Here is a 6000-nt window from a genome sequence, read left to right on the forward strand (position 1 = left end):
TTTATATATCGCTTAAACGATATATAAATATGTTGTAAAAATAATATACATATCGTTTATGATATGTATATGAATGTAAAATAAATAAATTTGTATATTAAGAAAAGAAATGTGTTAAAATTTCAGATAAAAAGAATAAAAGATAAAATATGTCTCGACATAGTGATAATCGAGAGCTTTCCCGAAAGGAAGCCGAGAGACGCGAAGTGAAAGGAAAAGGTCCCGAGAAAGAGGAACCAATTCCCGATAAATATATGAAACAAATCCAACAAATGGTTAAAAATGCGGTTAGAGAAGAATCAATGTCTAGATCTCAAACAAGACATTTTCAAACAAAACACTCACAATCTGAAAATCCTTCCCGTAAATCTGTTTCTAAACCCCGTACTCGACCTTCACGTGAGGAAGAGAGTGTGCATGAATCAAATGTTGATATTGGGGTTCGTAAAGAATTTAAGAAACTCAAGATAGGAGGATGTTCCTTTAAAGACTTTAAGTATTACGGACCGAAAGAATTTCACGGTGACAAGGGAGTCATCAATACCGTAAGGTGGCTTGAAGAGATGGAGACGATTGTTATTATGAGCAAATGTACGGAAGAGGAGAAGATACAATATTCGGCCTTGATGTTCAAAGGCGAAGCGTTAGAGTGGTGGAACACGTTGATGATGAGTCGAGGAAAGGAGGTAATGTATGGTTTGACGTGGAATGAGTTCAAGGAGTTATTGATGTCCAAGTTCTGTCTGATGCACGAGACAGATCAAATTCAAACTAAGTTCTTAGCTCATAAGGTTGTCAGAACAAACCTTCGTGAGTATAACACAAAATTTCACTAGTATTGCCGATTAGTTCCCCATCTGGTTACCCCCGAGTCCAGCAAAGTTACACGTTATGGGGACTACCTCGTGAAATTCGTGATATGGTGAGATCGCACTTGCCACAAACCACTGACTCTGCGATGGAGTTGGCTGGGTACTTGATGGGCGGAATGATCCACAACAAGGAGGAAGATAGAAAGGATGTACCGACACATGACTAAAGAAAGAGTGGAGATACCCGTTTCAGGGGTAAAGACCAACGAAGGTCTAGCTCCAACCTCGGCATCCCTCAATGCAAAATTTGCAAGAAATATCATAGAGGTAGATGCAACCTTGCTTCACGAGTCTGTGAATCATGTAACCGACCCGGCCACACTCCGGCCGACTGTTGGAAGAAGAAAATGACCTGCTATAATTGTAAGGAGATGGGACATCTTAGCTTCGAGTGTCCCAAGAATAAGCCCGCAACTGGTGGTGCGGGTGGTAGCGGTCAAAAGAATGAGCCCAAGAAGGGCAATGCATGGGTTTTCGTCCTAGACACAAAGAAAGCGTCCGACATGCCGGAAACTATCACCGGTACGTTCCTTGTTAACAACGCATATGCTAGAGTCTTGTTTGATTCAGGTGCCAACCTAAGTTTTATAGATTATAAGTTTTGTAGTCTATTAAACGAACCTTTAATCAAACTCAATAAAACTCTAAGCGTCGAGACCGCTAGTGGCGAAACTGTTAAAATCACCGAAGCTTTAGAAAATGGAAAAATCTTATTAGCCGGTTATGTTTTACCTATTTCATTGCTACCCATGACTCTTGCTGGTTTTGATGTTGTATTGGGTATGGATTGGTTATCCGATAACCATGCTCATATCCTTTTCAATAACAAGACCGTCGAACTTCAAGCCCCTGATAAACGAACTATACGAATTGAATGGGATAAAGACGCGGGCCGAGTTACCCTAATCTCCATGATAAGGGCTAACAAATGTTTAAATCAAGGATTCTTAGCATTCATGGCCTACGTTACCGAAGAATCAAAGCCCAAAGAACTTAAAGACGTTCCCATTGTTTCCGAATATGCCGACGAACTCCCCGCATTCCTCCCGATCGAGAAGTAGAATTTATGATCGATCTTATTCCTGGTACTGCTCTGATCGCAAAAGCTCCATATCGACTTGCGCCAGCCAAGATGAAGGAATTGAAGAAACAATTGGACGAACTTCTGGAGAAAGGATTTATACGACCAAGTTTATCACCGTGGGGAACGCCGATACTATTCGTCAAGAAGAAAGATGGATCCATGCGTATGTGCATCGACTACCGAGCTCTCAACAAAGTTACAATCAAGAATCGATATCCACTTCCCCGAATTGATGACCTTTTTGATCAACTCCAAGGTGTTAGTTTCTTTTCAAAAATCGATCTTCGTTCCGGCTATCACCAACTTAAAGTTCAATCCGAAGATATTCCGAAAACAGCCTTTCGAACAAGGTATGGCCATTATGAGTTCACCGTTATGCCATTCGGACTTACTAATGCGCCAACTGCGTTTATGGACATGATGAACCGAATCTGTAAGCCTTAATTAGATAAATTTGTGATCGTTTTCATCGACGACATACTCATTTATTTCAAGTCCAAGGCCGATCACGAAGTCCATTTACGAACTTTACTTGAAATTCTTTGAACCGAGAAGTTGTACGTCAAGTTCTCGAAATGTGAGTTCTGGTTGCACGAGGTGCAATTTCTTGGTCATGTTATCAATGTCAATGGAATTCAAGTGGACCCCGCTAAGATTGATGTCATCTCTAAGTGGGAGATCCCAAAGTCGCCAACCGAGATTCGAAGTTTCTTGGGATTTGCCTGCTATTATCGAAGGTTTATTGAAAACTTCTCTCGAATCGCTGTTCCTTAACTTCTTTAACTCGCAAAAACGTCAAGTATGAATGGGGAGCAAAGCAACAAGAGGCGTTCGATATATTTAAACAAAAGCTTACCCAAGCACCTATACTGGCCTTGCCAGAAGGTACCGAAGATTTCGTTGTCTTTAGTGATGCATCTCATTCCGGCTTGGGATGTGTGCTAATGCAACAAAAGAAAGTTATCGCTTACGCCTCTCGTCAACTCAAGGTGCACGAGAAGAACTATACAACTCACGATCTAGAGTTAGGTGCCATAATCTTTGCACTAAAAATATGGAGGCACTATCTCTATGGAGTAAGATTCATCGTGTACACCGATCACAAGAGCTTGAACACATCTTTGAGCAAAAAGAGCTAAATATGCGCCAACGACGCTGGATGGAAACATTAAACGACTATGACTGCGAAATTGTCTATCACGAAGGTAAGGCCGACGTTGTGGCTGATGCCTTAAGTTGTAAAGAGCACGAAAAGCCAAAAAGAGTCCGAGCATTAAGGCTAGAACTTCAAATCGATCTTAATGACCAAATCAAATCCGCTCAAATTCAAGCCATTAATAAAAACCAAACTCTGACGAAAAACGTAACGGCACCATTGACTCGCTGGTCAAAGGTGACGACGGCATCCTTAGACTTGGAAATAGGATTTGGGTGCCAATCGTTGGGGATTTGCATGAGAAGATAATGAACGAAGCCCATAAGTCCAAATATACGATGCACCCCGGTAGTGACAAAATGTATCAAAATCTTAAGTCAAACTACTGGTGGAACGGAATGAAGAAGGACATCGCTTCGCATGTTGCGAAATGTTTAACCTGTCTGAAAGTCAAGGCTGAGCACCAAAAGCCTTCGGGATTGCTTCAGCAACCCGAACTTCCCATGTGGAAATGGGAGTTAATAACCATGGATTTCGTAACCAAACTCCCAAAAACGACTCGTCAACATAACGCTATTTGGGTAATTGTGGATCGTTTAACAAAGTCCGCACACTTCATTCCAATCAATGAGTCGTACTCAACGGATAGATTAGCGCGTATCTATGTAAACAACATAGTTGCTTTGCATGGAGTACCACTATCAATAATTTCCGATCGAGACAGTCGTTTCACGTCTCACTTCTGCAAAAAGCTTCCAACAAGCACTCGGTACAAAGTTAAACCTTAGCACCGCCTATCATCCACAAACCGATGGGCAAAGCGAAAGGACAATTCAAACGTTGGAAGACATGCTCCGAGCTTGTGTGATTGACTTAGGTGAAAGTTGGGACGACCACTTACCCCTAATGAAATTCTCATATAATAATAGTTATCACTCGAGCATTCAAGCCGCACCATTTGAGGCGTTATATGGTCGAAATGTAGAACGCCTGTGTGCTGGTCTGAAACTGGAGACAATCAATTGTCTGGACCCGAAATAGTCCAAGAAACTACCGACAAAGTTCTTCAAATCCGCGAACGACTTAAGACGGCACATGATCGCCAAAAGAGTTACGCCGATATCCGTCGTAAGCCGTTAGAATTTAATGTCGGCAATAAAGTTCTTTTGAAAGTCTCGCCATAGAAAGGCGTAGTCCGATTAGGCAAGAAAGGCAAACTAAGTCCTCAATTCGTTGGACCCTTCGAGGTACTCGAACGAATTGGTACCGTCGCATACCGTTTGCGACTACCCGAGGAAATGCAAATGATACACGATGTATTCCATGTCTCAAATCTACGAAAATGTCTAACGGACGAATCTCTTTCGATGCCCCTAAAAGATGTTGAAATTAACGAGAACTTAAAATTTATCGAAAGACCAATCCAGATTAAAGATTCGAAAACTAAGAAACTTAAAAGACGAACCTTGAATATCGTGAAAGTGAAATGGGATTCTCGACGAGGACCCGAGTATACATGGGAACTTGAGTCCGAAATGAGAAAGAAATACCCCCACTTATTCTCGTAAGCAATCTCGAGGACAAGATTTATTTTAAGGTGGAGAGGATGTAACATCACGTAAATTTCGGGCCAAAAATGTCAAGTTTCCAAAATAAAAGGACCAATTCTGCCAATTTCCAAACTCCAGGGGCTAAAATGTAAAATCTGTTTTATTAACCCATCGCGCTACGCGACAGGGTCAAGAAAGACACCCATCGCGTACCGCGATGGGGTGTCTGACACACACTAACACGTGTGCCACGTCCGCCACGTGTGGCGGCGCCTTCCACGTGTTGACACGTGGCGGGTCTACCCGCTGAATCACCAACCTTATATCGCGATACGCGATGGGGGAGCCTGGGAGCCCATCGCGTACCGCGATGGGATCCGGTTGTGGCTATAAATAGGGCAGCTACGGGATTTCATTCTCACACCTCAATTACACACACTTACTCTCTCTCTAGCTTTCTCTCACTACCTTGAAGTTCGTGCCAACAATCCGTCTCGATAAACGTGCCCTGAAACTTCGTTTTTCATGCCCGTTACCTCGATTTCCGTGCCACTCCCCGACATTCCGAACAAGAAAGAAGTGCTGCCCGACGACCCGGTAATTTCCTTGAAGTACCTGTCATCGGTGTCTCGAAAATCGTGCCAAGTGGAGGGAAGGAGTTTCGCAAGGAAAGAGTATTGATTGAGCGGCGTCGAAGTGCTGCCCAAGTGTCTAGGGTGTTGCCATGCCAAGCAAGGTAGGCATAATGCCCGACCAAAATAATAATAAAATATTATAAAGGCTTAATGCCTAAGTCGGAATTATACTCGATGAATATAAAAAGAGAAAATAAATAACAAAGAAAAGAAAGAAAAGAAATAATATATATATATATGAGTATATATATGTATAAATATTCTTTGTTATAAAATATATTATGTAAGTGAAATGAGTATACTTAAATAATAAAGAAAGAAATATGTTTCTTAATGAAGAAGAAACGCCGGGTTTTTATAAATAAACTAAAGGTTTATTAATATTACTTTTCAAGTAAAGGTTTTAAAGTAAAAAGGGATTTTGAACTAAAGGTTCATCGAGATAATTAAGACTAGAGGTCTTAAAGCCGGATCATGTATCCGAATAATGAATGTTATACTCGTACTATAGGTGCGAGATAGCGAAGTAAAGACATACGGACGGTGTTGGAAGCCGATCCCATTGAAATGTGAATACGCCCCACTTTTACAAACTTGTTTTCAAACAAACAAACGTGTTATGTGTAAAACTTTACATGAGGCTACGTGTCTCTAAAAACATTGTAAATAAGAGTATAAGCCAGCCCTCAGGCTATGGTATACG

This window comes from Bidens hawaiensis, unplaced genomic scaffold, assembly GCF_021521415.1.
Source record: "Bidens hawaiensis isolate Kalapana, Puna unplaced genomic scaffold, B.hawaiensis_p1.1 tig00022910_1, whole genome shotgun sequence".
In the NCBI taxonomy this organism is placed as follows: domain Eukaryota; kingdom Viridiplantae; phylum Streptophyta; class Magnoliopsida; order Asterales; family Asteraceae; genus Bidens; species Bidens hawaiensis.